We start from the raw sequence: 12,457 nt of genomic DNA on the forward strand, positions 1-12,457 counted from the left end.
TTTTGCTTTAAAATTTGCAGGTGGCATTTGAATGTGACCAAGAACTCATAATGCTGCCGGGAGCCGAATTGAATTTGGGAAATACAACCATTGTTACTTGTGACAACCATTGTTACCCTCCCCCAAAAAACATTGTTTTCACCGAAAGCTTACACTTTGGATACCATCCATGTGACTGTATACTACAGAGAATTGGCAAGTCACGAGCCAGGACGAAGCTGAGCGGCAATGCTACACGTACAAACGATTTACAAGCTTTTACAGGATGGTTAATTTTGATTGGTCAATAGGTGAGCGGGCCGGCTCATCCCCCTAAAAATCAAGGGGGAAGAGGTTTGTGATTGGTTGTTAGATGGAAGAAGCGTGTAAAAGCGTGTAAGTCTTTATATGTCTAGCATTTTTGCGAAGCTGAGTGCCCAATGGGCATTTCATTTCTTTTCATGAAAAAAAGCAGATGCTTTGGGAACCATCCACGACGAAGCCACCCTGACTGCCCAATAAGATACTCCTATATGAGTATACGTTCTGAGAAATTAATTAAGGAGACCTACCCAAAGTCAAGAGAAGACTCCTCACTCCAGTCCAGCAGCGGTCAGTCGCCCACTCCACTCCACTCACATTGAAGGAATCTTGTTCTCGGGAAAAGGAGGAAAGGTTGCGTGAGCCAGCCATGGCCTTCGCTGACGCAGCAGCACGGAGGCTCCTGCGCGGCGCAGGCGGCGGTGTGGCCAATGGAATCGCCGCCGACGCCGTCGGCATGAGCTTCGGCCTCGACGGCTTATGGCAGCTCATCGCGGGCCTGTTCGCGAGCGTGGCTCACCTGCTCGTTCTACCGTTCGAGGTGCTCGGGCACTGGCTGCAGGTGGCCATCGCCGCCGTGGCCCACCTGGTCGCCCTGCCGTTCGAGGCACTCTGGCACTTGCTGCGGTCCGCTGCAGCCGGCGTCGGCTTCTGCTTCGACAGCCTCGTCGCCGCTCTCGGGAGCGCGGCCCGCGCCCTGGCGGTGCCGTTCGAGGCGCTCTGGCACCTGCTGCAGTCTGCCGCCGCCGGCGTCAGCTTATGCTTTGTAAGACAATGATTTGGGGGAACCAGCTCAACCCGGCTTATCTCATATATATATATATATATATATATATATATATATATATATATATATATATAATAGGTGTGTTATAATAGGTACAAATATACGTACACAAATACAAAAGCTATACATAGGTTAACACCCTCCCTCAATCTTAACCACTTTCTAAAGAACTGGGAAGGGTAAGATTGCGCGTACAAGCCTCGAACTGTGGTAAAGACAAAGGCTTAGTGAAGATGTCTGCAAGTTGATCTTTTGAAGAGATGAACTTGATCTGAAGTTGCTTCTGTGACACACGTTCCCGTACAAAGTGATAGTCCACTTCAATGTGTTTCGTTCAGGCATGAAATACCGGATTAGCAGAAAGGTATGTAGCACCGATGTTGTCACACCAAAGGATAGGAGGCTGCGGTTGAGACATACCCAACTCCTGAAGCAAAGACTGCACCCAAATAATCTCTAAAGTAGCATTAGCCACAGCCTTATACTCAGCTTCAGTACTACTACGTGATACAGTAGCCTGTTTCCGAGCACTCCAGGCGATCAAGTTAGAGCCAAAGAACACAGCATAGCCCCCCGTGGATCGCCTGTCATCCGGGCTGCCAGCCCAGTCCGCATCAGAGTAGGCCGAAAGAACCCGAGAGGAAGACGGCCGAATATGCATCCCAAAAGACACTGTGAATTGGACATAACGCAGGATGCGCTTAACAGCCGCCCAATGAGTGTCACGGGGAGCCTGAAGATACTGACAAACCCTGTTGACAGCATAAGAAATATCTGGCCGCGTAATCGTCAAGTACTGAAGCCCACCAACAATACTCCTGTACTCTGTAGCATCTGCAGAAGACAGAAGCGCACCATCAACAGCAGTGAGCTTCTCGGTAGATGACATGGGTGTGGTAGTCGGTTTGCACTTAAGCATCCCAGCTCGCTGCAACAAATCCAATGAGTACTTCTTTTGTGTCATAACAAGACCATCAGCACGAGAGGTAACCTCAACCCCAAGAAAGTAGTGAAGCTTCCCAAGATCTTTGACAGCAAAAGCAGCACCAAGAGAGCGAACAAGAGCATCAGCAGCATACCGAGAGGAACTGACAAGAATAATATCATCCACATAGACCAAAAGATACATAGTGACCTCTGGCTTCTGTAGAAGAAATAATGAGGAGTCAGCATTGGACGACACAAACCCATGAGCACGAAGAGCTGAGGCAAGACGAGCATGCCAGGCACGAGGAGCTTGCTTCAGGCCATAGAGCGCTTTGGTGAGATGGCAGATGTGATCAGGACGATCAGGATCAGAGAAACCAGGCGGCTGTCGCATATAAACCTCTTCCTCCAAGAACCCATGAAGAAAGGCATTCTGCACATCATGTTGACGAAGAGACCAACCGCGAGTGACAGCAAGAGAAAGAAGAATCCGAATGGTGGTAGGCTTGACAACAGGCTGAAGGTGTCCTCGTAATCAAGACCATAGCGTTGCCGAAATCCTCTGGCGACAAGGCGCGCTTTATAACGCTCAATAGATCCATCCGAATGCTTCTTAACTTTGAACACCCACTTGCAGCCAATAACATTAACCCGTGGTGGGGGAGGAACAAGAGTCCATGTCTCGTTGCGAAGAAGAGCATGATACTCCTCCTCCATAGCCTCTCGCCAATGAGGAACACGCATGGCGGCCTGATACGAGCGGGGCTCAGAAGACGGATCCGCAACAGCAGCAGCCAGACATGCTGCCAACCAAGCAACAGTACCATCCGTACGCTCCTTTGGTCGAAAAATGCCACTGCGACTGCGTGTATGTGGACGTAACACAGGAGCCGTCAAGGTCGAAGAAGCAGCCGGCGAAGGGCTGGGCGACGAAGAGGCAGACGATGGAACCAGGTCCTCCGTCGTGACAGCCGGCTCAGTGGATCCAGAACCCGCCAGTGGACTACCCAGCAGAGTCACAGGCGAGGCCGGTGGAGCAGACCGAGCCATGGGCGAGTCTGGCGTAGTGGGCCGAGCTGCAGGCGAGGCCGGCGTAGCGGGCCGATCCGCTGGAGACGCGGGCGAGGCCGGCGGAGCGGGCTGATCCGCTGGAGACACGGGCGAGGCCGGCGTAGCGGGCCGAGCCGCGGAAGACGCAGGCGCCCGAGGCCGATCAGAGGATGAGGCCGAGGCCTCAGATGCATCCACCGAGCGTGCATGGGCACACGGATCGAGGCCATGCAACGTCGCTGCGTGATCGACGTGCACAGCAGAGGGCGGCGGCGATGATGATGGGGAGTCCTCCAAAAGCTCCAAACGAGCCCCACGTCCGATTCCTGCAGCATGGTTAGGCAATAACACATGAGAGTATGCAACATCATCAATTTGGTCAGAGGCAAGAGATGATGAATGCATGGACGGAGGAGCATCTGTGGACACAGTTAGATTGGCAAACGGAAAGACATGCTCATCAAACACCACATCCCGAGAGATGTAAACACGATTAGTGGGAACATGAAGACATTTGTAACCTTTATGAAGGGAACTATAGCCAAGAAAGACACACTTTTTGGACCTAAATTCCAGCTTGCGTTTATTATAAGGGCGAAGGTGCGGCCAGCAAGCACACCCAAAAACTTTAAAGAAAGTATAGTTGGGTTGTTCATTAAGGAGAAGTTCAAGGGGAGTCTTCATGTTGAGAACACGTGTGGGAGTACGGTTGATAAGAAAACAAGCAGTGGTAAAAGCATCACTCCAAAACCGGAAAGGAACCGATGCATGGGCCAAAAGAGTGAGACCAGTCTCAACAATATGACGATGCTTACGCTCGACGGAACCATTCTGCTGATGAGTATGTGGACATGCTAAACGATGAGCGATCCCAAGCGACTGGAAGAAGGAGTTGAGGTTGCGATACTCGCCACCCCAGTCCGACTGAACATGAACAATTTTATGCTTGAGAAGACGTTCAACATGTTTTTGAAACTGAACGACAATATCAAACGCATCAGATTTACGCTTAATAAGATAGAGCCAAGTAAAACGACTGTAAGCATCCACAAAACTAATATAATAGTTATGACCACTGACAGAAGTTTGGGCAGGGCCCCATACATCCGAAAAAACAAGTTCTAAAGGATGTTTCACCTCACGGCTAGACTCCGAAAAAGGAAGTTGATGACTCTTCCCCTGCTGACAAGCATCACACACTGCTACATCATTATTGCTAGAGACACTAGGAAGCTCATGACGACGCAAAACATGACGAACGATAGGTGTGGCAGGATGACCAAGACGAGCATGCCACTGTGACGACGAGACGCGAACTCCACTGAAAACCCGAGAGACTCCAGGATGCTCCAGACGGTAAAGGCCCTGGTAGAGACGCCCACTAAGCAGAACGGCCCTCGTGTCCCGATCCTTAATAAAAAGATCAAACGGGTGAAATTCACAAAACACATTATTGTCATAAGTGAGTTTAGGAACGGAAAGGAGATTACGCGTCACAGATGGTACTCTAAGAACATCACGAAGCTGAAGCCTCCTAGTGGCATGACTAGTGAGAAGAGATGCTTGACCAATATGGGAGATGTGCATACCTGCTCCGTTGGCAGTGTGGATCTTATCGGAACCATGATAGGGCTCGCGAGGATGAAGCTTCCCCATCTCATTCGTCAGATGCTCCGTCGCACCAGAGTCCATGTACCAGTGCGGATCAACGGAGTAGGACTGAGTATGGCCCTGAGGCTTCTGCGGTGCCGGGCGATCAGCCATAGCCACCTGACGCGCAGTGTTGCGCGTATCCTTGCCGTCATTGCCGAGACCAAGGAAACTCTTCTGAAAACGACGATGACACTTGGAGGCCCAATGTCCGTCAAGACCACAGAGCTGACAGACCCGCCGACCCCCATCACCTGGTAGCGTCAGAGTGGGGGTGGACGAGGCTGGAGGAAGCGGCGCGGGCCCCTTGCCCGAGGCGGAGGACGGGGCGCCACCGGAGGGGCGACCACCTCGGTAGGCCGCGTTGGCGGAGGAGGAGCCGCGACTGCGGTTGGCACGGCGCGCCTCAACGCGCTGCTCAGTAAGAAGAAGCCGAGAGTAGAGCTCGTGCGCCATCATGGGGGTCATGTTGCCGCGCTCATTGACGATCTCAACTAAGCCATCATACTCTTCGTCGAGGCCGTTGACAATGAAGGAGTTGAACTCAGAATCATTAAGCGGCTGTCCAATGGATGCCAATGTGTCAGCAAGAGCCTTGACCTTGTTGTAGAACTCCGTTGCCGTGGAATCAAGCTTCTCACAGGCACCAAGCTCGCGACGGAGAGCACTGATCCGGGCTTGCGACTGGGACGCAAAGGAGCGCTTCAGGATGGTCCAAGCCTCATGGGACGTCTTCGCGAAGACGATGAGTCCAGCAACCGCCGGAGTGAGCGAACCCTGGATGGAGGAGAGGTTCGCCTGGTCCTGCCCTGTCCAGACACGGTGTGCCGGGTTGTAAACCGGGCCGTTCGCGCTGTCCACCAGCGCAGGAGGGCAAGGAAAAGTGCCGTCGACGTAGCCAAGCAAGTAGTGGCTCCCAAGGAGCGGAAGAACCTGCGCACACCAGAAGATATAATTGTCGGACGAGAGCTTGACGGTGATGAGGTTGCCGAAGTGGAACGGTGGAGGCAACGATCCCGTGGAGGCACCTGCCGGAGGCGCGGACCCATGGGGGCAGGGGCAGGCGGCGCGGGCGGGACTGCGGGATTGGAACCCGCGAGCGGCGGCGGCGAGTATGGCCCGTAGAGGGAGGCAACCGGCACTGCCGGGGTGAATCCCGCCTGGGGCGCGGATGGCATGAGGCCCGCCGTGACAGCCGACGAGGTGGCCTCGGGCGCGAAAGCCAGAGGCGCGATGACGCCGGACGACGAGGCGGATGAAGAGGCAGTCGACGGATGGACCGTCAGCGCAAGCCCCGGCGATGGAGGAGCCGGAGAGTTGTTGGAGAAAAACGAGCCAACGCTCCTGGTCCCGAGCTGCGGCGGCCGCATCGTGGCCGAGTCAAGCGGGAGCGAGAGGAGGGCGGCGAGCGAGGCCGGGAGAAACCCGGCAGAGGAGGAGCTGGAGGCGGCGGCACCCGTCATGGCGGCGGCGGCGCGATCTGGTGGCGGCGGCGGCGCGATGGAGGGGGCGGCGGCGGGGTTAGGGTTTTGCGGAAGCGTGGATCGTAATTAGCTCTGTTATCATGTAAGACAATGATTTGGGGGAACCAGCTCAACCCTCTAGGGGTGGCTTATCTCTCATATATATAATGGATGTGTTACAATAGGTACAAGTATACGTAGACAAATACAGAAGCTATACAAGTCTAACATGCCTCAGCAACCTCGTCGCCGCGCTCGGTAGCGCAGCCCACGCTCTGGCGGTGCCGTTCAAAATGCTCTGGCAGTGGCTCCAGGCCGCCCCCGCAAGCATCAGTTTCGGCCTCCACGGTCTGGGGCAGCTCATACAAGGCTGCTTCGACAGCCTCGTCGCCGCGCTCGGGAGCGCGCCCCATGCTCTGGTGGTGCCGTTTGAAGCGGTCTGGCAGTGGCTCCAGGCCGCCGCCGCCGGCGTCAGTTCCGGCTTGGACGGCTTCTGGGAGCACATGCAGGGCATCTTCGCCGGCCTTCCCGCCGCGCTCGCCAGCGCTGCCCACAGCCTCGTCCTGCCGTTAGAGTCTCTCTGGCGGTGGGTGCAGAACGCCGTCGGCGGCATCAGCCTCGATCTGGCCGGCTTCTGGCCGCTCGTCCAGCGCTTCGTCGACACGGCCGCGAGCAAGGCCTACGAGCTCGTCCCGGCCTTGGAGGCGTTCTGGCGGTGGCTCAAGGACATGCCGTCGTCGCGCTCCCTTACGTGGTGGCCATCGCCGCGGTCGTTTGCGTCGCGGCGCTGGTCTGGTACTGCTATCAGGTCGTCGCGGCCCTGGTCTGTCACTGCTGGCAGTTCCGGTGCACCGCCGCCGTGCAGGTCGCGCCGGCTCTCGGCCGGGTCCTCTGCTTCTGCCGGGACTGCTTGACTGCCGTCGCCACGTGGGTCGTGCTGTCCTGCAGCAGGGTTACCATGGTCGGCCCGGGCGCCGCCGGCGCGCTGATATCACGCACTGCGTTCGCGGCGAACCCGCGGCTCTACTTCAAGATCCTCCGTCTGGCTGGCCCTGTCGTGGCCGCTGCCGTCTTCAGTTCGAGCCCCGTCGCCTGGGTGGTCGGAGCGGTGGTCGGCGTCCTTTTCAGCCTCTGATTATATATTAAGCCTATGTATGTAGTATTTCACGTAATTTGTCTTGTGTGACTGTTGCCTGTAAGATTTCCAAATCCTGTTTCATCGTAAGTATCATCTGCCAACTGATGCTATCGTCGTTATGATAATAATCTCTTGTTAAAGTTCAGAAGAATTTCTGCTCGCGATGGATCTTCACAAACGAAACGACAACAACCAAGGGTACGTACGGAGCAACTTACAGATTAAGCAAACATCATAGTGCGATCTGATCCACACGTTCTTCTTCTTCTTCTTCTTTTTCTTTTTTGAGGGAAACACATTCTTCTTCTTCTTAGAAAGCCATGAATCGTGCTACCAGTTTTCGCCAACCATTCAGGCTTGGCTGAATCATAGTACTCGCACGATGGGATAGCGTTGCATCTTTTGAGAATGAGACTCCTTTCCAAAGTGCTTTGTTCCATCGAAAATGAAATCGTACTCGCAAGTTATGTTGTTCCTTTCTCATTAAAAATGTTTCTTCTTCTTCCCGCAAAAAAAAAAAAGTTTCTTCCCGCAAAAAAAGGGGGCATATATTTTCTACTCCCTCCGTTCATAATTAACGTGAGCCTATCGTCCAATACTTGATGATACTTTTCAAAATTAACAAAGTTTCCCAAGAGTACGGAAGTCGCTTGACTTGGTAGCAAATACAAAAGTCATCTTGCCATGACACAAATGACAAGGTTGAATGGTTTTGTTGAGTTCCACGATGGGGTTCCTAATTGGCGGGCTTTTGCCAGATCTTGATCACTGCTACTGATCTGGATCACAAATAAACACGAGAAAAAGAAATTGAGCGTGGCAATTTATTACTTATTTTATGATAATAATAAACAAAAGAACCAACATCTTTCAGAATGGCCGCACCTCCTTTTGTTTTTCCGAAACGTAGGCATTGCCTCATCTATTAATTAAGCAGAAGAGAATTGCCCAGTTAATTATGGAAAACTGGGCAAAAACCGGAACAACAAGGCCAAGCCCACTTTCATAGACTGAAACACATAGGGCAAAGCCCACCCTAATCGACGACAAGTCGACTTGCGGCCAGACAACGCAGCTCCGACTCTGACGTAGAACTAAGAAGGACAAAACCAGACACACCTGGCGCCACGGAAGATCGCCGAACGGGCACCTACAGCCAGTCATCGTACACCACAAGGCCCCGCCGTTGCAGCTTCGACTCCACATCAACAAGCAATCCGAGGCAAAACCATGGACACGCCGGAGAAGAGCCAACTACCGCAACCATTGTCACGTCGTCGACATCGCTCCCATCATCATCGTTGCCACAAGAGTCTGGTCGCCACAGAGATTCTCTCGGGGCCGCCGCCCCGACATCCACCGCTTCGTCGCACCCAGCGCAATCAACCGGCACCGCCTTCCGGGGGCGCCGCCCCGACATACCACCGCTCCCCTCGAGCAGCAACGCCGCACAACCCAGCTGCCCGCAGCCCACGCTGCTCAGGGCAACCGCTCGCAGACCACGAATGTCGCACCACATCCGGGGCCGCCTCCCCGACGTAAAGTCGGACCGCCTCCTCTGAGGCGCATCGACCGAGCCGACATCCCTACCGCCCAAGCAGAACAAGAATGCCACCCAACCAATGTCAAGCCAGAGCCCCACCTCATAGAGCTGCCACTCGCATTGTTCCCGAGATCGCCATCTCGACGCACAATCAGAAACCACCCGGGGCCGCTGCCCCGACGTCCACTGTCCCCGTCGACGAAGAGATCCGTGCAAATTGCCAAATGCTGACTCTCCAAGCCGATGCCTCAAAGAAGGATACGACGTAGCCGCCGCAACGCCCGCTTCGACCACCGAAGCTAGGGATTTCTCCTGGAGAGTCGTGAAATGGAGCTCCACGGCAATGCCTTCAAGAAGGGGAGTGACACCATGGCGCCACCGTTGCCGGCACCGACCCAAAGTCGGGGCTAGACTTTCGCCCGGAGCTCCATCACACCTTCGGATCCGAGCAGATCCGAAGCACTGCACAACACACCATCCACATGGTCGACGTCCACCGGCTCCACCTCGTGATGCAGCAGCCGTTGCACCTCTCAAGCGCGCGGACCCGCCAGATCTGCGGTCTCCCCGCCGCCGTGCCTCTGCACGACCCCCTTGCGCTGCTGCCGCGCCTCAGCACGGCCCCTTGCACCGCCGCTGTGCCGCTTGCACAGCCCTGCCCAGGCCACAGATCCACGGCGCACTGCGTTGGGCGTCAGATCCGCACCAGCAGAGCGACCCCGCGCCGCCGCGTGTCTACAGCACGCCTCCAAGCGCCGCCCCCTACGCCTCCTCGCTGCGCGAGTGCTAGCACCGTGCCCAACCCGCGAGCACCCGCTGGAGTGGCCGTCCCGCGCCGCCCCATCCAGAGGAGAAGGAAAGAGACCCCGCCGCCGCCGCGCCGCGCGGGCTTTGCCCGGCAACGCCTGCCGGCGGCGGCGAGGGGAGGAGGGGCGGAGGGGTGTTACGCTCGCGGCGGCTGGGGTTAGCTCCTGGCCGCTCGCGGGAGCGGCCGAGGAGCTCCGAACCAAGGGTCCATTCTCGTCGGAACTCCGCACCTCCTTTTGTGTCGTAGTCCGATTGCAGCGGGTCTCACGCTATCCATGACCCATCTCTTAGGAAACCCGTCTATGTAGGATAATAATAACAAAAAGCAGGCCACACAGCCAGGCACGCCTGGTGACCGCCCAGAAAGCACCCAAATTTAGGTAGAAAATGGCAAAAACTTGAGTTTTTTCAGAATCTGCTCTTTCTCCCTATCCCAGGTGGGATTTAGGCCGGTTTTAGGGAGGTTGCCCAGCCTGAGGCCAGTCTTAGGTACTGCCTTGCAGTTCTCCCAATCTCAAGCGTCCTTTTATTTGGGCATCGTCCGCCTTGCCGTTGTCCGCCGCCAGCATTAGCTCTCTCTACACGGCCTCCCTGCTCGTCCACCTCATCGACGGCTTCGGAGTGGGACGGCGCACACCCCTCACCTCCTCCAGCTCCCGCACTCCCCGTGCCGACAGCCCGTCTCCCTTGAGCTCCCGCCGGCGGACTGCACACACACAGGAGCCGGGGGCAATGCTCTTTAGCCAGAGAAGATCACTCCATGACGTCCCTAGGTAGATGCGTAGGTGAGTACTGAAATTGTGCAACATCCCAGTCTAAACTTCTGGATTCATCCATCCATATATGGAGATGTAGGTGCAGCCACAGACATCAGTATGTGGAGGAGTAGGAAGGTGTCGGCATCGACGGCGGTGCAGGCTCGCTCTGTTAGAGGTGTTGGAGTACCACTCTCATGTTGTGTTGCCATGGTTGGCATGCTCATCTATATATAATCTGCTATACATTGTTTGTGTCCGTATGGCAAAGTCCCCTTTGGAATGTCATTGATTTCAGTTAGCAATCCACTATCTTGTAGCCATGAATATAATTCCCTTCCCTTAAATACCGTCAGACTTGGTTGTGAGATTGTGCCCACATGTTTATTGTGTTATGCTAGCTAATGAGGATTACACTATTATTGTTGATTTCTCTTTTGATACGTGATGGTGGTCAGAGTGAAACAAAACAACAAAATTGGAACTAGTTATATAACTGCTGATGCATCCAGGTCCAGAGGCAGGGTGAGGTACTTAGTCTTGCTAACCATGAAGAAGCTTGTTTGCTAATAATTGTGCAACTTATATGCCATGGTGCACTGATGTTCTATTCAGCGTCTCTAGTTTTCTTCACATATCTTGTAAAATAAATACCTGTATAAGAGTAATGCAAGTTGTTTGTGTTAATGCTAATATATTACGGGACATATTTTATTTGGTGTCAACATTGTGAGCCATTGTTAGCCTGGCATGTTGCACTAGTAGAAAAAGGGACATTAGTCCCGGTTGTGCAACTGAGACTAAGGAATCGGGACTAAAGGGGCTCCGCATGGCCGTTGTGGAGCGCTCAGGCAGGAGGACCATTAGTCCTGGTTGGTAACACAAACCGGGACTAAAAGGCCGCCACGCGTCAGGCAGACGCACTGCCAAGCACTGGGGTTTAGGGTTTATTTTTTGAAAGGAGGGGTTTAGGGTTGTGGAGGGTTTAGGGGTTTCATATTGTGTTTACCTTTTCTTTTTGTAGTGTATCCCTTTTCTTTTTGTGTTTACCATAAAAAAAACATTTAGGGTTTTCATTTTTATTTCATATTTTCCATTCAACTCGATGCTAACTACTACATATAGCAATGAAGGAACCATTACACAACATCATTATGAATATACAGAAGTGACGTCTCTTTCTCCGTGCTTGGTCGAAAAATAAGTTTTCGTATATATATTCGACGCTACTACATGTAGTACACGTTCATGCATATATACAATATAACATCTCTTATAATTCCTAATATCTAGTTACCAGAATTCCCTACCAATTCCCGATGTTTTTAGCTATGATCTCTTCAAGTAAGAATCCCGCCAATTCCTCTTGAATTGCTCATATGCGTTCCTTTGGTAGGAGTTCGTCCCGCATCCGACGGATCTAATTTAAAGAAGCGGGTCTATATATATGAGTGAAATTCAACACAATTGATGGTAATAAAATAAAATTGTGAATATTGTTTACGTACTTGAAGTTGTTCTAAAATTCTGCCCTTCTCATAGGCCGTCTGGCGAATGAATTCGCAAACGTAGTATCCACATACTATTCCCGTCTCCCTGCCTCAAGCACTTTATGAGAATAGAGTTCAATCAAAATAATAATCAATCATGATAATGGTATTGTAACTAGAATCAAAGAGGGATGCATGGAACTAGCTAGTACTACTTACATTGAGTTGTCGAAATCGCAACTCCTCTTTCCATTCACCCCTAGTCTGCTTGGTGAACTTTTTTCAAACCCTGTCTGGCAAAGAAAATGAATAAATGAGTTATTAATTACTTGATATCAGGAAATGAACGAAAGTTGCCGATGTAGTGTGATAATGATTGAACTCCTCTGGAGCATTTCACTTAGATCCGCCCACATATGAGGGTCTTTACGTTTCGAGTCCATGACAAGTACTAATCCATTGTCAACCTGAATGACTAGCAGAATAAAGTGGAACCTGCGCACGCATAACTCATCTATTACATTTAACATCGAGTAAGCGAAACAGA

The 12,457-nt window shown here is 52.9% G+C and overlaps 1 pseudogene; it reads left to right on the forward strand.

Moving 5' to 3' along the window:
• Positions 1-670: 670 nt before the first annotated feature.
• LOC123115182 (uncharacterized) lies at positions 671-7,477 on the forward strand (annotated as a pseudogene).
• Positions 7,478-12,457: the final 4,980 nt, after the last annotated feature.

This window comes from Triticum aestivum, chromosome 5B (assembly GCF_018294505.1).
Source record: "Triticum aestivum cultivar Chinese Spring chromosome 5B, IWGSC CS RefSeq v2.1, whole genome shotgun sequence".
Classification (NCBI taxonomy): Eukaryota; Viridiplantae; Streptophyta; class Magnoliopsida; order Poales; family Poaceae; genus Triticum; species Triticum aestivum.